Genomic DNA, 23,474 nt, shown 5'->3' on the forward strand with positions numbered 1-23,474 from the left:
TAAACTTTAGTAATTCAGTGGCTTCTGCAGTAGGTCTTCAGAACTCTTCTCCTAACTGAAGGGGGCTGCAGTATCTGTCAGAATGTGTTTTTTTTTTTTTTTTTTTGTGTGTATTTTCTAAGTTCTTTTCATGTTTTCCAAGTTTTGCAGCCTAGAGGTACGCTCAACTTATTTGTGACTGGTGGTGTCAGGCAGGTGGTTCTCTTTCCCTTTCCTCCATAGCCATCTGCTTTAAATTACCTAATTTAAATTAACCTATCTGTGATAGGTTTGTTTATCTTCATTTCAACAGACTCAGAAGGCTTCAGATCCACCTGTGTCATTGGATTCGGATGGAAAGGATGACAGACTGAACCGTATTTGCTTTCCAAAATCAAATTGCTTGAAATTCCCTTTGAACTTGAACTCCCTGGTTGTAATTCACATCTGGATAGACTGACTTGGGTATTTTCTTCATTCCTCTCCCCAGATATATGATCCTCTTTTTTCTACGAGGATGGTCTATTTGTAAGGGTTCCTTGATGTTCTGCCTACGTTTTCCCTTTGCTTCAGGTCATTTTAGAATGCTCCTGTTTCTACCTATTGCTCCCATTATGTTTGTACTCTTGCATACAATTGAAAACCATCTTCTGTCGTTCTTACCTTTGGAGTTGTTGTTTGTCCAGGTTAGTCAGTTCTTTTTCATGTTTCCTCACTAGCTCTAAAAGGTATTTTATTTGAATCTGGCAAATAATGCTCTTCAAACTCAAGCTTTGTGATCCTGTATGCCCCTATCTGCCAACATCGATAACCTTTTCCTTATAAACAGTTCTTAGCATTTTGCCAAATTGTCATAAAAAGAACAAAACGGGGAAAAGCATAAATGCAAATGACGTTTATCGAATGTAATGGTAATGATCCTCAGCTTCATCTTGCAATAATGTGTTTGATATGCCACCTTTCTGGTTTCCTCCTCTGAGTATAAAAATGACCTTTGTCTGGATTCTTTTGCTGCCATTTTAAGAACTCTTGTTCCAAACAGGCAGTCTAACTGCCTTGGCAAGTTTAAAGACCTAAGCGCAATCGACATGTTTCTCTGGTGGTAAGTGGGCAGTAAGCTACAGTCTCAAAATCTGTGTGCGTGATCACAGTCATTTTTTGGAGTTACGAACCTGTTTGCATCTTTCTCCACTGGTAAACAAACTAAAAGCACCTGGCAAAGCACAGCTGAACTCGCGCAGCCATCACAGCAAGGTAGCTGTATCCAGGCTGCCTACAGGAAATGATATGTAGCATGTGTCAGCCCCACAAACCATTTGCAGGTACTGTAGGTATGTATCAGCTGACCCAGGGCACACCTGTGCCAGGACCATGCCAGCAGTTTAACAATGATGTGTCTTTTTCTGATGTGTTTGTTGGAGTTAAGAAAGAGGTTCAAGATGCCTCTCCTGTGCTTCACGCTCTGAGGCTGAAGGTAAAGGGAATATTTCTGTTCCTGCAATAAGATATGATGAGGCTCCACGCTACTATGATAGAAGGCAGATACTGCAGAGTTACCTGAAGTGTTTTATAACTCTGTCTGTCAAGGATCCTTTTTTCCACAGCTCATGTCAGCCAGACTTTGGAAAATTTCATCTAAAATTACTCAGCCACACATAAAAATGAGAATATGGCAAATAAGTTGATTTTTAACCTTGCTAAAAATCTTACAGTGCTTTCACTTGGAAGTCATGCTTCTTCCAGGCTTTATAGAAAGAAGCATCTCCAGTATCAGGTAAGCCCCTTTTGCTGTCTCCAGGAAAACATGAATTGGCCAAGTGATAACCTCTAACTAATTTTAATTTGGACACCCTCAGCAGAAGCTTGGTAGAATATGGCAGCTAAGTTCCTGGCTGGTGACATCTGCAGTGAATCTCCTCCAGTCTTCCAGCTTCTCCCCTGCCAGCTCATCTGTCTGCGTGCAGCTCCATCCTGCAACCCACAGCTGGCTGCTTCTGTGGTGGAGGGCAGGGCAGTGCTGGGTGAGGAGTGGGGAGCAGGGCCAGCAGGCAGGTAAAGCAGATAAAGAGGACAAAAACTGGAGACTGTACTAGGAGTTGGTATTATAGGAAGGAAGAAGCTGTAGAGATGGAAAACAAAAGCAGGGAGGAAGCAGCACCAGCATTTATACAACCCCATGTCTGTTCTTTCTTCTCTGGCATAGAACAATCCAAGGTTTTCCGGAGTCTCCATGTTTCTTTGTTGACAAGTATCTGTGTTATCTGATCATGAATTACATATCCTGTATCCCTCAAGTTTGCTGATTGAGTTTCTCCCTTATGTGACTGACCCTAGGGATGATAACAGATATCTCCCACTACCAGTTTCTTATTAGCACACAGTACAGAGATTTGTACTGGGGACATAAAAGGTTTCAGTTCCATTTGGAGGTCACTAGGGTTTCATATAATACCATTTATTTTCAATTAACATAGGAAGTGACTTAATTCCAATAAATTGCTAGGTGCTTAAAGTAAACCTGAAAATTTTTACAGTTACTATTTTACTTGAGATAAAAGAGAAAAAAAAACAACTGTATTTTTGTGGAAGCACATAAGAACAAACTGCTGTTCCTTTAATTGTCCTTTCAAGCTACCTGTCATCATTTTTCTCTGTGTCATCAAAGGGTAAACAGATAGAAAGAAAAGGAGGTGATCAAACCTTTTATGGAAGGATGACTTTGATGTTATAGATGGCATGAGCCAGGGCTTAATCCAAGATTAACATAGTGTACAAGTTAATCGAAAGAAACAAATGTGAGGAAGCTAGTTCTAATTTTCAGCAGCTCATTTAGCTTATCTTTAATGCAAATTGTCAGTGCAATTCCTGTCATGAAAATAAATCTCATTAAAAATACATCACCTCTTCACACACATGTAAACCAAGGAAAAGATGACCTCCTACCAGGTGAATTTGATGTTACTCAGCTGCACAGCAGAGATAATGTGGATTTCACTGCTTTCATCTAGTTTTATATTTTCTGAAAAATCTTTCTAATAATAGAAATATTGCTCAGTGAACTATCAGAGTGCTAATGAATGTGGAAGAATGGAGTGATGTAAACCTCCATTTGAAACACAGTAGAGCAGTATGATTCTCACCTATTTTACAGGTGGGAGACCTTACTAATTGAGGAAGTTAGTAGTTACATGCCCCAAATCCATAGATAATGAAAGGGCAGACTTGGAGTAACAAGAGTTCCAAAGCCATATTCCCTTTTTTACCTACAGACTTATGTTACCAATTGTTGTATGCCCTTAGGCTGACAATCTCCTTGAGATTTACTATTGAGTATAAGTTCAGATAAAAGGAATCTCTGAAAGCAAACGCTATTTGAAATTGTATAAAAATTAAAAGAAAAAGCTATGTTATGTTTATAAATCGTGATATCATATTATTATGATTCTTTTGGAGCAGTTTATGGAGCGGTAAAGCCAGAATTCTTTACAGAGATGAAAGTCAATATCTATCTCCGTACCTGCGCCAACATTAGTAAGAAATATTGCTAGACTTTGCAAGATAGGAAGCAAAGAAGAGGAATATTAACTAGAGACTTTTTTTTCCATATGTTCTATGTTATAAAACAAACAGGGGTATAGTCGTTTGTATGCTTACAGAACTTTCTTTTCACAGAGCAATGAAGAAGTAGATATTCCAAAACGTTCGTGAGGACAACATCAGGGATCCTCTAGAGGCTGTGATCTTCTTCTGTAAGGTGAGAAACTATAATGAAACACATTTGTATGGGAAGCAGGTGTAGAAGTATTTTAATATTTTTACTTGTATTTTAAAATCAATGTGTAGAGTGCAGTGTAAGGTCAGCAAACCTTTTCTTTCTTATTTATGATCCAAAAGGCAGTCTCTGTGTGTCCATTCATTCTGCATATATTTTCAAGGGCTGACTTGAAGCTTGGTCATCTCAGTAAACTTTAGATCAGGCCTATGACCTGAATGGGAATAAGATATGAAGAAGGCTGTTTAGCATATTCAGTTTTGTTTGGTGTCTGGGAAAGCCAGGAGGTGGCAGTGGAAGTCTACTTTACCACACTGGAATCACAGACTCTAGGTGTTTTCCAGTCTTGACACTGGAAAGGTGGTGAGTTGCTGCAGTTCTCCCATTTGAACCATTTAGTGGCAACTGCCTGCACACCGCTTACATTTGCAAGGCTACTAAAAGGGTCCCAGCAAGCTTGCAGAGCTCTCTAAGAAATGCTGTCTAGTCTTTATTTATTTATTTGTAATTATAATTCTGTTCTGCTGACTCAGCTTGTCTGTTTACGGGCAGTTTCACCAAACCATCCTTTCAGCAGCAAACGTGAGTGTTCTGGGTGTGCGTTTTGTTCCAAACAGATGGTATTTGCTTTTGCCCATGGCAGCAAGTGAATGAAAGTACACCATTTGAGCAATTGCTTGACAAGTAGTAGTATATAAAACCTACGTAAGCGTAAATACAGATTCCCTCTCCTTTTTCTTCATGCTTACTCCTTAGCACTCATAGTTGGAGGTTTAGTAACTATTTTGTGTTCGCTTATCTGATGAGGTGATTGTGGACAGATAATGTTTGTTTATCCTCACCAGGAGGAACTGAATGGAAATTCCTATTCAGTAGCTTTATAACAATCCAATATCATAGTGAATAATTCTGTAAGTGACCCACATGAAAAGCGGAGAGAAATCATGGGAGAAGGCAGTGCAGATGAACAAAGAAAGAGGAAAAACAAATAGAGAATGATAAATTGGTCACTATCAGCTGGAATACTTTCTGCATCAGCTTGAGCTTACTGTCTCTGTTTTTTAAAATAAACAGCTCTGGGCTGGGTCAGCACATGATGGGGGATTGCTGGGGGGGAAGACAGATGTTCTACAGAAGTATTGCAAATAATTTTGCAGTCTAAACTGTATCTGCTTGTGAAATGACTATTAAATAAGCAAAAGGCTTCAGAAAAATCTTTCTTCCTGAGAGCTACTAGCTGCTGGCTAGTAACAAAAACAAACAAAGAAAACAAATCAAACCAAACCAACCAAACAAAAAAACCACCAGAGCATAGTAACAGAAATAAGCCCCAAGATCTGTCTGTTAGTTTTATCAGGCTGCAGCAATCCCAGGATAGATATCGCTGCTTGCACGAAGGAAGGCTTGTACTGCCCTTTGCCTCTCAAACAGGTTTTTGTACGTCCCCTTCCCTGCAGCAGCTGTAAATGGGGAGGCAGAAGAAATGCAAGGGGAGAATATAGTAAGCTTTGTCTTAGCGTTTGATCACCTTTAAGAAAAGACATTATCGATCTTGCTGTTCTGAAAGACTTGAAAAACCGATAGATGACTGGAAATAGAAGAAGCTCAACCAGGTAAACAAGACTGTGAGAGGAACAGATGATGCAGAGGGTTTATGAACATGATTAGATACAAAGGCAAGAGAAGCATGCATAAGGGAGACAGGCAGTGAGGAGAGGTGAATAGGAGATTCTTTTCACAGAGTGTGTATTGAAGTTGTTATACTCTAAATTCTGTATTTATTACCTTCCCCAAATGTTGCTGGTTTCAAAGCAGCTGTCTATGATAGAATCTGATCCCAAATGAATGTAGTTTTCAAAGTCAACAATAGGAAGCGCAGATAGAAAGAAATTTGATATCTCCTCCATAATCCTGCCTCTGGTGATAGTTATTACTAGAACTGGTCAGAGGAGGGAGAGAAACTGCATTTCTTCCAATCTCTCTGCTAACAGTTCCATTGTTTCAGTTCCAAGAAAGAACCGACGATATACCTGGGGAGAAATCACCAAAAATATCACTGATATTTTCCTCAAATTTCTAAAGTTTTAGCTAGCTACAGATTACATATACACCCTGAATGCTAATGCAGGCTGTGCCCCCAAAACAGAACTGGGTGGATGAGAGAAGAGGTCGCCTGCCATGACCTTTGTGGTCCCTGACTGCTCTGCTAACACCAGTTGCAGAGATGGAATCTGGAAAGCCAACTTTTGTCCACAGGCAACTGAAACAAGAGCAAGTAGCACAAGCAGCCAGACAGGCTGCAGAGATTCTGGTAACTTTCTGTTGCTCCTGGCAAGACTGGAGTTAAACTGGAGTTAAACTGGCATCTACCACTGAAGGGCTGCATACCTTCTGGTCCTGTCTTTGAGCTTTGCAAACGGTTCTGTGCATGTTACTCTAATTCCTTTCCCATCAGTCTGAGGACTGCGGCTGTCAGGAGGTCATGAATTGTTCTAAGCATCCAGGTCCAAACCTCTTACCTAAAACAATGGTATTTGCATCGGAAATGCTATTTTGAATCTTCTCTTTTTTCATTTGCCACTGCCTTGAGGATGATGGCTTATAATAGCTGGAATATTTAAAAACCCCACCAAGCGCTGTGCTGACAGAACAGTAATTTGTACGTGCCCAGTACTTCTGGCTAATCTCAGCCCAGAGTTCACATGCTGAATGAATGTTTTTTTTCTTTCATCATTCACCATATTAACTTGAGGTCATTGCTCCACTGACATTTGCAAACAGCACCCGTCTCTGTCAGTCAGAGCCATGCACAAAAGGACCTTGGAAAGCATTAACTATGTCTATTAGACATACCCAGTTCGCACACAGCCCCTCGGGATGGGAATGAGAGCATTAGGGACTGATGTGAAATTGCAGGAGGAGGGAATAGGGTTTAGCCTACAGAAATGGAAATGCTTATGTTTGAAGTGGTATCACAAATACACAATGTCACAGACACTTAATTTGCGTCTTGTTTTGAGAGAGCTGCAAAACCCAGTAGTTATGGCAAAGCCAACTTCTTTTGTTTTGTATGATTACAGTTAAAAAAGACCAAATGACAGTTTGCAGTCCTGTGAACTGAAGCACAGTGCTCTGGATCACTTCAAGGAAAAAAAAGTGGTAACTGGATTTAGTTCAAAGCTGTAAGAAAACGGAGAGCAGGCTAATAATGCAAACAGCAACAGAGCTTTGCTTCTTAAAGAAAAATAGATTCAGCAGCAATAAATAGTGGTGCTGTTCACAAGCAGCCACATATATTGTTGATGTGCAAAGTCACATGAATGTGAGGTTAGGAAATTTGAGAATAAAAGTCATTTATACAACTGATATCCAAGCACAAATCCATCTCTCTCTTTCTCGCTCCCTCCCTCCTTTTCTTCCTTCTGTCTTTCCAGAAGCTTCAAGAGACTTCTTCACTGGTACAAGACTAATTATTTTGGGGCTGGGGGCAATTCCACATCTAATCAGCCTCACTCCGCTTGTACTGTAGGAAAAAGGTTATTTTTATTTCATGGTCCAACAAATTGAGGCTGTGGGAGGAGCTACTGAAGATCACTGCAGGCAATGTTCAACCTAGGATAGGAACTCAGTGCTTTCAGCTTTTATATACAACTTGCTGAATAATGTTTTCTCTTGCTAATGAGAAAATCTGTCTAGGCCAGAAAGGGTAGGAGTATTTCATTCCAGAGAGGAATATCTGGATGCTCTGACTTTTGCCTCCCAGAATATGTTTTACTAGGCTGACCAACTTTTCTGTGTTATTAATTTTAGTCATCTGTCCACAGAATAATCAAGAACTGGCTTAGGAAAATATTAAGCTGAGCCATATACCAGTAAGAGCAAACAAATTCACTTGGACAGCTGCAAAAGTGAATTGAACTTACTCTTGCTGTGCCTAGGCATAGTGTGATTTCAGAGTTTCTTTTTGACATGTCACGAAGTCTCATCACGTTTCAAATAAAGTTACTGGAAGAGCAAAAGCAAGTCTTTCAATATACTACAAACAAGGGACTCCGTAAATCTTACAGTAAATCTACCTATGAGCATTGCTAGAAAAGTGACTAGGTGTTATAAACCTCTGAATTCAATCTGTGCAAAGATCTCCGTGTCTATAATGTGCAAAGGCAAACAAACACTGTTCTCCAGAGACTGAAGTAGATGTGTGTGGATCTGCTCCCGACTCTGTGTTTTGATCAAATGTTGGGAGTCTGTAAAGCACAGGTGCTACCTCAGTTTTTCATTACGTTCAGCAAGATGCAGCCTATTCATTGATTCTTGGCAGGGATACAGTTAATTTTCATGGTAGTTGGTATGGTGCTGTGTTTTGGATTTAGGATGAAAATAATGTTGATCCAGATGGCATTAAGAACATTAAAATAACCACCAGGTGGATCAGGCTGCTAGAACTGAAGTGCTTATAAATTTCTAGACAGTTTTGGAATGGATGACTAGATTGTTGTCCTACTGTACCTATATATACTATCAGAAGTAACCTACTTGTTCTTTTAATTAGGCTAAAATTTTCAGTGTGAGAAAATTTGCTTATTCCACTGAAAACAGAATTATATGCTGAGAGCTCACAGCCCACTCTTCAATTATTGCATAAATATTTTTATTGTGTACTGTTATGTCCTGTATGAAAAGTGTGTCTGTGGGAACATGTGGCGTGTTAAACACTGTGCCTGCCACCAGTACCTGCTTCATAAGCAGGCTAAATGTGGAAGCACATTTTTACAGATGAGCTGTGCAAACAGTTTGTGTGCCCACAGCATGGGCAAAGCAGGAAAATTTGCATCTGGTTGAGTTGGCCCGGAGTGAAACCTGACCAAGAGACTTCAGTTTTGAGTTTCAGTTGTGCGTTGCAGGAAAACTCATTTGTTTGTCTTTACTTTTGAAAAGTAAGTGCAACTGAATTTGGCCTTGAACGATCCCATTGGGTTGAGGAATAAATGGTTTTATAACAGGAAATGTTGAAACAGAAAGTTGAAATTTTCCTCATGTTCTTTTATTTTTTTTCCTTTTTGTCAGTCACAAATGACTATCCCAAATGCATTCAAACTTCACTACTAGCCTAGGCTGTACCATGACATTGCATTTTTCTGCAAATAAGCTCATCCCAAATCTGTGGCTTGGTTGTAGAGATAAGGTTGACTGTACCCTAAAGCATACCACAGATTGGAGAGAGGGAGGCTATGGAGAACCTATAGCAGCAGCAGGGTCAGTAGCTGTGTGGCACTGAAACCCTGCAGGCAAAGGAAGAAGCAAGGTCAAACCCTGGTAGCAGTGGGATAAAACTGCTCGGAAACCCTCAGCTATGGATTGCCTTGTTCCCTAGCTGTTTGTAATGCAAGCCGGGTTTCTAATTAATTAGGAAGAAGTCAGTGAATTAGTTGGACTTAGATCTGTGAATGATGAATACTGACCTAAACTTCCAGATGTCTGTGCAACAGCTCTCCTTTCAGCATGTGATTCTCGCATTCTCCCAATTCCAAAGCTTTGCAGAGTTTCAGATTATGTTTATCCTGACAGAGCCCATGTTGTGAGCATGGCTAGTCTTTGCTGTGGTTAATTTGTTCTAGTGCAGCAAAAATGCATCGGATATTTGAAGTTTCCTTACTCGAGAGCATTTTGCTAGCTCTGAGGAAGAGCTGCTTTGGCTGTGCAGCTGTGTGTGTTCGCCAGCAGAGCAATATGCTAACTGAAGATCCACTGATTGACTGACCCAGCATCTCCCTTCCTCAGGAGGATCTCAGTGAAGAGACTCTTTTCAATGTTGGACAAGCTTTGAATAAGTCCGAATTTGCTGCAATGCATGCAAAATGAGTCTAAATTCTCTTTTTATCACACACTTAATCATCCCATCACTTTGGACTTTGTTGTAGCCATCATTTCACACATTGGCATAACCTAGAATATATATGCTGGAGGGAAGCTGTGCTGGTAACACATTGTTTTCCTTCTGGGATCTTTCAGAAGTGGTTCCTTTTCCTTGCTTCTGTTGGTTAATTGAAGGGACGTACTGGTTTTCATAGACTTACAAAATGATTTGCCATTCATGCCATAATGCCACAGATTTTTATTACCCTTGCGGATTTTAGCAGTACTTTTTTTTTTTTTTTGGGGGGGGGGGTGCAAAGTTAAAGCGAGACTTTTATAAATCAGAAGAGGTAGAATATGTTATGTAGAATGATATCTGATGGTTTAATTGATATTGGAGCCTGGTCAACCTCTTCTCTAGGCCAAATTGGTCACAATTAGTATTACATGCTCAGCAAAGCCCTTGGGAGACACAGTAGAGACTGCTATCTCTTTCTGCACAAAGATGGTACAGGACAGCCTCACACTGTTCCTTTCTCCCAGTACCCTTCTTTTGCAGTCCCTTCTAAAAGGGAGAAAGATAGTTCATTCCCAGTGGATTTGGTACTGCGAACAAATTGTATTCGTGATGATCTGGACAAATGAGGCCTTGAACTGTGTGAAAACCACCATTTCACATATTGCTCGATTTATCACAACTGTTAGACCATAAAGAAAATATTATGTCATGTCCCACATTGATGTATGGCCGTGGGGGAAGTTCTTTGATATGTCATATTTGCCATTCAGTGCTGTTGTTGGAAGAGAAGCCAGCATTGCTTCAGTTCTGGTATCACTTGTACACAGAAAAATGTGTGTTGAGTTATGGAAAAAAAAATAAAAATGGTGTAAGTACTTTACTGGCCTCGTACCACTCCCAAAAGAGCAACAAAATGCACCAAAATACAGCATTTCAGGACAGCAGTTCATAACCAAAAGCAAAAACGATCAAATAAGTTTCCAAGAACGCTTCTTTTCGAAGTGCACTCAGCTCCCTTATGACAACGGGGTGCAGCTTTGGCAATGACCTCTAGAAAGTATATAATGCATGGGCACTTCAAAAAACAGCACCATACAGAGGGCATTCTGGTGGAACACAGACATTTGGGAAATGCTCCCATCACTACGCATGGTGTCAAGTCTCTGCACAATCCTTCTTTCGTATGAGCTGAAAACAGCCTTCAAATGTACATCAGCATCTTTCCATTCATTAAGGTATTTATGTAGAGGTAGGATCTGCACTTGAGTCTACCTTGAGGGTGTAATTGTGTGTTGCTAATGTAATGGCTAGAGCTGGTGATCCAAACGGCAGCATATGAAAGGTCAGTTTGCAGAACACAAGGTTGTGTGGAACAACTGGAGGAAAAATGGAGTCTGATTTAACAGAGTCAGAAGGAAAAAGAAGGGCAAGGGCAGTGAATGAAAGAGAGAGACAAGATGTCTTTTAAAAATAGATCCTGCAGAGGTGAAAACAAAAAATTTAAAGAACTCCAACTGTATGCAACTAAAATCTTAAAAAGAAAGGTAATAAATAAAGGAAAAAAGAAACAAAAGCCATTATCAGAGCCAAACATTTAAGTGTTGTAAATGGGTGCAGATATCAGATTAGCTGTTTCCATGTATATCATCATGAGAACATTCTGTGTGTATATTATGATGGATGCCCTTAAAACATCTTAGGCAATGACATGCCTTAAAAGGCAAGTTATGGGATGTAATTCTGATCTCAGATAGCCTAGTTAACATCCACGAGTGGTTACTACCATGAGTCCTCTGGCAGGGCACTGCACGAATGAATGCAGGACTTCACTCCTACTCCTTAACATCATTTTTGCCACTGTGATTTGTATTTTCTCATGTGCTGTTGGAAAAATCTGTGTTACTCTTGGTTCTGTTGACAATCAGAAAAAGTTGGAGAACCCAATGGAGCATTACTATAGGGATTTATTTGAATCCCCACATAAATTTAAAATGGTATTCTATCTTAACAACAACAAAAAAATGAGACTAATTTTCTTCTCTTGAAACTGGCCCAGTGGTCATGTCCATGCTTCTGTCACGCTTTGAGGTGCTGTCATTCACTGGCATGGGCTTGTGTACGTGTGTAAGGTTCATTTCAATATCTGATTACATATTTCATTTGATGCATAGCTTTTATCCTCCTAGTGTTTGGACAAGTACATCGCTTGTTTAGGCCCAACTCTAGTGGGCCTAAATTCAATTCTTATTAGAATTATGCAACAAAAAGAAAATATGTTGGTCTTTTCTTGTCTTTGCTGGCTCTTCTCTTGCTTCTCTGCAGATGTGAAAACTATCATTTTGAAAAAGGAAACCACTATCCATCAATATTAACTTGATTACTTCTCACTTTGGACGGGGTCATTACAGCTGGTATCATATTACAAGCTAATGTATCGTATACTGCAAATTGACTCAAGTTTTTATCCTTGTAATGAGATAAAGAGGATTGATATGGCTCTCTGACAGTGATAATAAAATAACAAAGGAAATGGGCAGGAAAAGGAGAAAGAGAACTTTGACACTTTCTCTTTGTGCATGCTACTCCTACTGATGTGGTTTTTAAACTACAAACGGCTTGAAGACCATGGTACTGCACTGATTTATGTCACTTAAAGACATAAGACCTATGTCACTCTAGTATATTACCATTCATTTCAGTGTTGCTGTACTTTGCTGAGGCCTCAGAAGGGCTGGCAAAAGAATGCTTTTTGTGTACATGGAGTTTTGTGAAGTACTCTTGAGTTTCCTCAGGTTGCAGATACATCAACCTGTGCCTCATGAGGGAGACAATTTACAGAAATTATAGAGGTATCAAGCTAAATTCTTGACATGCCTGGGTCACGTTAGTAGTTCTCAGAAAGCCCTCATTCCATATGCGGTCCCAGTCTTGGGGTTGCTTGTTAAGGATTAGGGTCTTGGGAGTAACTGTTGCCAGAGTGATCTTGAAGGGGCATTCTAGGAAACAGAGGACACAGTTGTGTTCAGAGGGGTCCCAGGCCTGCCACCTTGGGGATCCATCACCCTAAGACGATGGACCAGTCTGTCCATTCAGAGTCAGAGGCCTGATGTTCAGGACAGTGCATTTGTTATATTTGATGTGTATGCCTCATCTGATGGTAATCCTGAATCACTAAGAGGTCTAGTTAACTCCTCACTTTGAAATATCTGTCAGAGGAAGCTGCCAGAGCAGTGTATTCAGCTGGGCCTTACAGATCCTCACCTTCAAGGGGGTACACCCCCTTCTTGAGTGCGTCAAGATTGTCTTTATGGATCAGCAGAAGCACAATTTTTTTGTGCTTCTTTTGATTTTTCAAAACAAACAAACTAAACAAAACCTGACTGGTCTCTTTATGCTTTAGCTGGAAGGCTTTTCTTGTAAAGGAATCTCATCTAACAGGAGAGTAATCGTAACTGTGGTACTGAAAGCAAAACAGCAAGCAATTTCCTCTACTTTTGCCTTTCCCATTTTCCACAAGTGCAAATGGCTTCAATTGCTTCCTCAAAGTTTGATGAATTTCACAGGGTGGCCAGTGATTAACTGCAAGGGAGATTTTTTCTTCCTCTTTGGTAACTGTTCAGCCATTCCGCTGAAGCACTGAACATCAGTCCTAACTAAGCACCTGCACCAAAACACAACAAGGGTAAGGAAGAGGCAGTGGCAGAATCATTCCAGCTGAAATACAGGTGACTCTGTGTGTGGACAGTCCTTAAATGCTGTGTGATGTGAGCAGGCTGAGTCATTCTCCGAACACCAGAGCATGAGTAAGAAAGCTCGCCTTCCTTGGAAGTTTGGTTTTATTGAGGAGCTGACAGCATCAGCTCCTATTTCCAGCATCGCTCCCTGAGTCATTCTCTGCGCGACTTCCTCTGTGCCCAAACAGGTAGTCTCATCCGCCTGCAGACAGGGCCAGACGGAGCAACATGCCATCGTGACTCAATGGCAAGTGTCATGAGTTTGGCGTGACTAAGCATCAGTGGTGGTAACACCAGAAAAACAAGTGAGGCAAGCGGCCTGCAAGAGGTTCTACCTCACCTTCTCATACGGCATTGCTGTAATGCATTAATAAAGACTGACTTGATGAGCAATGAGGGAAGAAGGCTAAACGTTGTGTGTGCATGGTTTGCATGCTGAACTCTTACTGCTGAACAAAGTCCGATGTTTGAGAAGCCCAGTGCTGACTGAGAGACAAGTTAATTTAACTTGAGAATGACCATGATATAATATACTTTTAGAGCTGGAGCTTTCAAAGGAGGCGTTTCCTGCTACAGCACGAAGGGAACTGGGCAGTGGGTGTCCATGAATGTCAGTTCATGGCAGGTTCCAGGTTGTCACTTGCCCCAGACTGGGCTTTTGTATTCAACTCTGGGTGATGCTGCTCAGAACACAGTGGATCTGCCCTTGTGAAAAGCACTAAGAGCGCTTTACTTACGGAAACCACACCTTCAAAACACATTGGAGGAAGGAAGCTTTGACTCGTTTGCTAATGTTTCCATTAAGAAGGTGATTTTTTTTTTTTTAGTCAGAGTTAGCATTTCTTCAGGCAGTGTAGAAGGCAGACCACTTGTGCTGTCTGCACTGACACTGCTGTAATACTCCCCGTGACTTTTGCCAACAAACTCCACTGGGAAAGAATAACAAATGAAGCACATTCGGTGAGTAGTTTGGAATGACAGTGAGAAGAGATTGCATGATTCACCAACCAAAAAGAGGACAGCACTTCTTGAATAGATTATTCTCTTGGGTTTATTTGCTCAGTGAGCTAAAAGTAAATGTAGAGCCAGTGATAGGTGCCAAGGCCAAAAAGGCAGAGTGCCAGAAAGATGGCAACAGGGACTGCGGGGCACTCATTCAGTTCATTTGACAGCTCTGGGGCCTAAACAAGGGAATCCTGGAGTGAGAACAACGCTGTCTACAGACTGTGAAAATTTCTTTATCTCCGTACTAATAGTGTATGGAAGAGCACTTCCTTGTTCTAGACATAAATTCTTTCTCAATGGCTCACCTAGCCATTGGTCTTTTTGTCATCGCTGTTGAGTATCAGTTGCAGGTGATAGACCTGTGAGAAAGGAGTTTGGGCAAGACTTTCTTTGCCACTCTGTCTCTCTTTGCCAACCACCTAAGTGAAAAAGTTATTTTAAAGTAAGAACTGAGGAGCACAAAATGATGGTGCTATGTTTAAGCCATTCCATCCCATCTTGGTAATGAATGGGTGAGGAGAATGGCTCTGGTGATTTTTCTTGACCCAATGACCCCTAGGAACTGTTGCAAGCCTTCAAGTTTCCCTAAGCTGTATTGATTATGAGAACAACAGAAAAATGGCACATGGTCTCACCTGTAGCTCTCCCTTCTCTGATGCCTTTGTTGCTTCCTTGCAACTTCTATAGGCCAAAACTTGGGCTAGGACTTTACACAGAGCACCCACCCTTTAAACATGTGTGTTCAACAGCACGTGATGTAGATTTCTTCATATGGGATTTTATTTCTCCACTATCAGTTGTCCAGCACAGAATGAAAATTGGGTGAATATTCACCTGCCTTGAAACACTGCTTATTTATATACAGCTTTAACTGAATACAAAGTTCTTGGCTAAATCATTCTGCAGTCACTTGCTCTACAGCTGCTGCATCCTGCTGTTCCTACATGGCAGCACTTCAGCAATAACTGGAAGGGAAGCATCTGCCTGTCAGAGCAGTACACTGAGTTTTGGGATTCTCCCAAGTGGCAGTCATTACATCCCTGTGCAGTGATATTATTAGCATATTTTCACCCAGCAACAGTCAATGTCAGATTGTTTAACGAAGTGTTCAACAGGCATCAACATTTCAAAAAACACCAGACAAATGTCTTTTTGCTTGACCTCTTTAATGCAGTGTCATTGATCATTTGTGTGTTCACCTGCTCTCAAAACATCAATGTGTGTGTGCTTACAAAATAGGTATCTTCTTACTCCTTTTTTTCCTCCTTCAAGTGCCATGAGAAATTATTTAAGGACGTTTTAATGAAATGCATCTGTCACTTATGAAGATAAATAGCCATAGTATGGCTTTCCATTACTGGAAATGGCAGAATTAAATTAGAAAATTACAATCCTCAGCATCTTCCCTGACTTGTTTTTGCATAATGTGTTAGAAAATATGCCCACATAGGCAGAATGCTGCAATACCAATGGAGCATGTCATAAAACAAGACTTCTTTTTATGGTTGTTTCGTTAGTTAGCATTGTGAAGGTTTCTCCTATTTTTGGTCCTGTTTCTGGTCAAGAAGGCACAATTAGTAAGGAGAACATAAGCAGAGTGTCAAGTAGCTAAAACCCTCTTTTCAAAATCGAAGTTCTGGACTTCTCTCTATGTTACTATATGGCTCCCAAGCCAGCTTGGGAGGGCCATGGCAGAGCATACCATCCAGACTGCTTAATTCCTCATATCCAATTTACAGTGGATCCCCTTTTCATGGAGTAAAAGTAGCCCCAATAAAATACTTGGGGCCACAGTTTGGACAATAGGAAGAACTGTTGTATTCTGAGTATTAAACAAAGAGATGACTATTAAAGGAGACATGTAAATGAACAGTGGGATGGTGTGAAATTGCCTTTTAAGATGAAATGGGCTTCTGTTAGTCCTTCATTAGCAAGCTGGTCTTTATGTCCTCAAAAGCAGATTGTTGATACTATGTTTTGTCTTTTTAAGTGAAGAGTTAGAATCCACAGTCTGGCCCCGTCATTGTAAACTAGAATGTGATTTCCGGCCTTTAGGTCTGCTCCTTATAGAATCATAGAATCAGTAAGGTTGGAAAAGACCTCCAAGATCATCTGGTCCAACCATCCCCCTACCACCAATGTCACCCGCTAAGAAAGGGGGTATCTCCACTTACCAAAGGAAAGAGATGGCAATTGAGAAGCACACAGTGGGAAGTCCCTTGTGTTTCTCTCCTGTGATTCTAGCTGGTAATGGAGGATGCAAGCACAATGCTTGTGTCACTCAGCCGTTGTGCCCACATGCCAGCAGCATGTGCTCCTTCTGCACTACTCTGTCACGGTCCAACTCACCTGGCATTCCTCCACTCATTTTACTGGTGTTTCTCTCTCTTTCCTTTTATGGCATGTGAATTTTGTGGTTTTTGTTGCACAGGAAATGGCTTCAGCAGACACAGGACTGCTTTACCCCTGCCTACTACCCAAACTCAAGCTTCTTTGTAGGCATGTTACTGATGAATCCTTATCCCTCACTTCCTGAATAAATACTTCAACTACCGTACTCCTATTCAAAACGGAGACCCCTGTGAGGAGAGAGAGAGAGAGAGAGGGGGGCAGTAACCAAAATTACATTAAATACCTTCTAAGGAATCCCAGGGCTCTTGGAGCAGAGGAGGCAAGCAGATAAAATGCATGGGGCATGAAGAAAGGCTCATTGAGAGAGGAGAGTTTTTAAAGCCCTATCTGTTTTCCTTTCAGCCTGCAGCAACTCTACATGAAGTAAGCACTGGTTGTCCTAGCTTTGACCTTCAGCAGCCCTTCATGATTATGGATAGGGATGCAGATCACATCAGTTTTTCTCTGTCTATGCAAAACAAGAAGTATTCAGATTTGAATATCCAGATGACCAGGAACAGCACAGCACCAAGGTCACAGAGAAATAGCATAAGTAGTGGTCAGTGTGGCAAGTGGCTGGTCTCCAAGCAGGGATCAGTATTCGGTTCTTGCAGGTGCCATCATACCTCTATAATACTCCCAGGTAATTGTGAAATTTTGTTTGATTGTTTAAATCCAAAGACTGCAATATCTTGCTGATGCTGGTAGAAGCATGACTTTCTCTGCAACATATTCTACAAATTGACTACGTGCTGTGAAGAGAGGGATTGCATTTTATTTTTTTTTCTACATGTAATACCCTTTAACGTAATCAAGGAACTGCATGTTCTCTCTCCCTCCATGCAGTCTGGCCAGAGGTGGGATAAGAAATTTCTCCTCTATGCCTTCTGCCATCTGGAAAAAGCATTTCTGTATTTCTCTGCTTCATTGGTGTTCCATCTCATTTAAAATCTCAGCTGAAAACTTATCCCTTCCCCCTTACATCTGTCTTTCTGTTCTTATTTATCTCTTCAACTGCACTACTGGTTTCTGTAAAGCATTTAAGAGGTGGAGTTTACATGACAGACACAATTCAAGGGCTTAATCCTCTTACTCTTACTTACTAACACATGTATCTGTATTGGAGATAATGGGCTACTGGTGTAAGCAAAATCTGCAAGGCTGAGTTTGACTGCCCTATATATATCTGGACAGGTCAAGAAGAGAAATGCTATGGAAAACTGACGCTAAGGAGGGGACATGGGCTTCCTTTGTTTTACATACTTAGAGATGATCAGGATGGGAGCAGCACAGCTGACCAGGGATGATGCAGACTGATTACTACCTTGACAAAATGCCGCCCCTTTCTGTGTCTCACCATACTGAAAACCCTCAGGATTCTGATTCAGTCTTAGATACAAGGAATAGGAAACAGTTTTGTACGTCATAACACGTTGCTCTTTGGTCATAAGACAAAGAGTATAAAATGCAAGTTGAGTAAAAGGCGTTCTTCCAGCAATGGAAAAAAACAGTTTATCATACTTCATGTTTCAAAGTGCTGAGACTCACACTTAAACCAAGTCTGGAAGACTTGCTTTCTGTTGTATGATTCTGCACACTGTGGAATAGCTGCCTGGGCATACTCCATCATCCTTCCTCAATTCAGAATGCTTTTCACACCCTATCATGAATTTCAGACCTTTAGTAACAGATATTTTCACTTGCAGCCATCAGCAGCATCAGGATGGAAGAAAGAGAATCACTTTGTCAATATTTGGTAGGATATGTTAGGTGAAATTCTCAGGTGATCTTACATGTCGGACAAGTCAGTGCCCTTCAGTGAAAAGTCAAACTAAGAGAAGATTACCTACTGACATCAAATCTGGCAATCAGTGCAAACCCAGGTATGTGGACAATAACATAACCAAAGCCACCCAGAAGATCTTAATGCCTTAAGGAACACCTATGCACCTATCTCTACTTCCTCTCTTTCTCTGTGGCTAATCTTTGCTACTTCAGGAAAAAGCAAAAAAAAAAATAAAAAAATCCCAAAAGGCAAAATTATGTATGAAGTAGAAAAAGTTTCTTCTTATTATTCCTGGCAGGTGATCAGTAGGAGCTCTAGAACATAGAATACATGTTATGCAAATATATAGTGTAAGCAACACCTTGAAGATAGTTGATGAAGTCATTTTTTTCAGATCCACTTGATTTTTCAAGGACTCCTATCACAAGATTAAATTGAAGTTCTTTATCCACCACTACCCTGTTTGAAAGGCTATTCCAGAATGTCATTCTTCCAATGGTTAGAAACCATGCCCCAAATTCCAGTCTAAATTTATTCATGCCCAATTTATATCCATTTGATCTTGTCCCAGCTTTATCCTTTAGGTTAAATAATTCTTCTCCCTTGTTGATATTTACTCCTTGATGTACATATATAGAGTCGTTATCTCCTCTCTCTAGCCTCATTTCACTAGGCTAAACAAGGCAAGCTCTTTTTACCTCTTCCTGTGAGATAAATCTTTTTTTCCTGAACTCATCCTAGAAACCCTTCTCTGCACCCCTTCCATTTTCAGCTTATCTTTTTTGAACGGATGTGACCAGAATTGCAGTGTCTGAAATGAGGCCTTACCAGTACTGTATATGGTATTTCCATGCCTCTACCAACAAAGCCCAGCCTCAAGTGCCTATTCATTGGGCACTGGGACAGAAGCAGAGCTTTTTGTTATGGGCAGCAGGTTAGTCCTCTATGATTTGTTTGGATGTCAAAAGATATGTATATTAGGGAAATTACTTTTTCTGTGGCAAATTTGTTCTTTTATGCAGAGCAGTTCCCAACAGAAATATTCTAGGGAAAATTCATGGAGAAGTGGAACTTTCCATTCTCCCTTCACTCAAATACAACATGCTTTTAAATAGGAGGCCTAATTCCTAAGAGGACCTCGGAAGCAAACACGAAGAGACAAGGCTATTTTGGACCTTGCCTTGCTGTGAGATTTTCTGGCTTGTTTTGCTTTAATTGAAATAACTTTAGAGAAGGATGAAGAACAGACTTGCAAGTCCAAACTCAATGGAAATGAAACAGTCTCAGAAGTCCTAATCTCCAAGGGCCTTGTCTCAGCTTTGGGAGGGGCTGAGCTCGCTCAGCACCTCTCTAGACTTGTGCCTGAAGAAAGCGAACAGCTTTTCCTGGCAAAGGCAATGTTTTTAGGGGATCTTTTGTGCCAAGTGCAGATGGCATCAGCTTAAATTATTTTTAAACAGGCAAATAGGTGAAAAAAAAAAAAAAAAGAGTGTTTTAATTTGTTGGTGATAGTAACAGAGATACTTATGTAGGGAGGAAGTTTCCTGACTATTTTGTTTTGAAGATTATAAAGCAATGGGGAAAGGACACACTGAAACACTGCAGTTAAACATATGGCTCATGAATAGTTACTTCTTGTTTTAATAGGATTTCCTTGTTTTTCTAGCTTGGCTGTCCACCCGAGCACTTAGTAGTTGAGTACAATGTGGTGGTTAAGAATGCTCAGGAACCCCCCGGCACTTCTAATGAACAGTGTGAGCATTCTGCTTAGCCAGACTCTACATCTTGTGAAAACAAACTTCTTCACACTGGCAGTAATTAATTTTGTTGCAGGTAATGATGACAAACTGTTAGACTTGGAATTTGATGCCTTCTTTATGTTGCACATCTGGGAAAGAGAGAACAGATCTAATTCTTCACTAGGCTGTACACAGGAGAGTGGCTGCTCTAATTTAACAGTTCTGCCAATTTGGGGTTGGACACTTTTCTGTTTGCATATTGCACTTGTTGAAAAATGCAGATTCAGGTCAATCAAAATCTGATTATGAACAGATGTTGATCTGAAATTTGTTAGCAACAAATGTTTGAAGTCTAAATTTGTTTGTTTTCCAAAAGGGAATATTTCATTAAAACAATTACAATGAAGTTTTGAAGTAGCAGGACAAACAAAAACAATGTAAAAACAATGTGACATTTTATTTGATTGAAAATGATTGATGGGATGAAATGGAAGAGGGGAATATGGGAGTATTTCATGCTACAAAACTCCTTTGTTTGTCTATTTGTTTCAGGTTGAAGAAATCAGGCTTCTTTTTAATGTTTTGTTTAGGCTATGTCCTTGATCCTCAGGGCTGTCAAGAAGCCTCAGAAGAGCTGTAGGACACTCTACTGTGATCATACTTACTTGCCTTCAAGGTGATATCAAAGGTTTTGATGGGAAAACAACTTTGTTTTTAGTAGGTCTTGATGCATTTTTCTGACATGAATTTCTTTCATCTTTCTTTGAATCTAGTTAAGTGGTTTGGTATCCAGAAAGCAATCTGGACAAACTGCTTACTGCATTCAAGATGCTATTAGACAAATTCATGGAAGAGAAAAACCTCCATCATTGCTAATACCCTTATATGCTGCCTCAGTGGACTTAGTGTAACTGAGAACCAGGCCCACTGTTATTCCCAGTGTTAGTCTTACACAACCTCTCACATCTTTGCAAAGTACAATACAAATTAGAGCTTGCAATAGTCTTTCAACTTTATACCATGTATGCAAGTGATCTCAGCTCATTTTCAAGACAGATAATTAAGATTCAGTAAGATTAAATGACTGACCCGTTGTTACTTAACAATTCATTTGTGAAGTGTAAATGATTAATTGAAAGCTCTTGTCTTCCTTTCCCCAGGCCGGCATGTTTCTATCACAATGTAGGGAATAGATCATCAACAAACCTCTTCATCAGAAATACGTAATCTTTTGCTGATGGCTTGTTTGGCAGGCTCTATAGATACTCCGGGACATCATCCAAGAAGGGCCCACAGAAATTAATTGTCTCCTATCCTTTTTTTGAAATATAGGTCAGCCTTTCATGGCTGTGCTAAAGCAAAGATAGACTTAATCACCTAGAACAGCCAGTAAAACCTGGAAAACGTGGAGGTTTTCGGGCTCTCTCACTGAGAATCTTCCAAGAAAAAATAACATTCTGACTGGCCCGGAGATAGCTTTAACTTAAAACAAATAAACAAGAAAACCAACTATACTGAAGCCTTTAGTCATAAACTCATGGATTTGTGTGGGACCTCTTTCCTTAGCTTCTCCTACTCATTCAACCTCTCTCTTCTTAGCTGCCCTTCAATTCCCAGAATATGAAGCCAATTAAAAAGAAAAAAAAAAGAATAAGAACCAAAGTAGAAATATTAAGTGGCATCAGAGAAAATTTAACATAGAAATCAGAAACTCCAGACTCCCCCTCCAACATTTGAATCCCTCTCTAGCCCCTCTCTGAAATGAGTAAATCGTCTTATAGGAATGATGCAGACAGCACTGTTGAGCTGCCGTTGATGTGGTTCTGATACAGCTTGCTCTTTACCCCATTATAAGATTCTTGGTTCTTCTGAGCCCAATCTGCTGTCTTTGCAGGGGAAGGAAAGTCACCCTGTTGGAACACGGTATCCCTCTGCTAAGTTCTTACAAAGCTGGTTGGCAATAGTCCAGAGATATTATCTAATACTGGCTTTTCCACCTAGGCCAGTCACATGAGTGAATATGAATGTAAATCTGTTTGTCTTATTTTTAGACTATTTGCTAGTCAATTTGCTTCTTATAACATATTCTTCACCATACTCGGGAAAGAGTGAGTTAATTTTTAACCTTCGCTCACTGAAAGATTTAGTAAGTCTTTATCTCCTTGATGCAAATTTGCAATACCAGTGTCAGAAAAGATGATCATCAGCACTCATTTCCTGGATGACTTCAGAAATACCAAGACAAATTGCACTTATTTAAAGGCACATTTCTCAGTGCTCTCAAGCTTTCCTGCTGTCTTAACATCAGCAACCATTTAACTGCTCTATAAGCTTTCAGTATTTTTACTAACTTGGTGTAAGCAAATATTGATCGTGACTAAGATAGTAATTGAGTTCATCCATGTTAATAGATGTCCCATTGGCTGCACCCATTAAAGATTCTTTAAAAGCAAAAACCATCTTTAATTGCCTGGGGAGACATGGGCTGATGTTGCAGCAGATTGGAACCTATTAATAACAGTAAATACAATGGTTACCCTAGCTTGCTTGTGCTTCTTTGGATTAATGCTTCATGTGGAGTAGAAAGTTGATTAAAATGGGCATTCCAAACAGAATACTAGCCTGGTTATGCAGTTTTTATAAAACACCCTCTTTAATCGCTAAAAATATTTTCCTACAGAGCTGCAGAACATCCTTGAAAAGAGCTTGTTCTTCGGTGAATACTTCTGCCTTCATTCTTCCTCCTCCACCATGGGCTACTCCACCGTGGTACACCTTGTGTGGCAGAGGGAAGCCTGCTCCACCATGGTCCCCTCCACAGGCTGCAGGGGAACTTCTGCTCCAATGCCTGGAGCACCTCCTGCCCTCCTGCACTGGCCTTGGGGGCACAGAAGCCATCCCTGCAGCCCCCGGCTACCGAAACCTTGCCATGTAAACCCAGTACAACCTGAAAGATGGAGAAATTTGGTATTTGCTTGATATGTTGTCATTTTTGTTTGCCATAGGAGCAGAAGACCAGAAGGATCACTAAATTCCTAAAAGTTAGTTCAGAAGGATGCACAGTTTATAAACTTCTAGTGTTTGTGTCTACTTGAAAACTGGAAGTAATTAAAAATATATCTGCATGTCTCCATGAAAGATTTGAAGGGCTTTTTAAGCCAAGACCTTCAAGATATTAATAAAAATTTGCTTT

General features: G+C 40.4%; 1 protein-coding gene across 1 annotated transcript in view; it reads left to right on the plus strand.

Moving 5' to 3' along the window:
- The window catches only part of LOC310896027 (ankyrin repeat domain-containing protein 9-like), a 63,726-nt gene that overhangs the window by 39,601 nt on the left and 651 nt on the right, over positions 1–23,474 (plus strand). Inside the window, exons 5-7 of the mRNA XM_083827844.1 lie at positions 293–665; positions 3,652–3,733; positions 22,962–23,474. The exon at positions 22,962–23,474 is cut by the window's right edge and continues 651 nt beyond it. The gene's annotated coding sequence lies outside the window, so the exon portion shown is untranslated. The remainder of the gene's footprint in view (positions 1–292; positions 666–3,651; positions 3,734–22,961) is intronic.

This window comes from Anser anser (assembly GCF_964211835.1).
Source record: "Anser anser genome assembly, chromosome: 3".
Classification (NCBI taxonomy): domain Eukaryota; kingdom Metazoa; phylum Chordata; class Aves; order Anseriformes; family Anatidae; genus Anser; species Anser anser.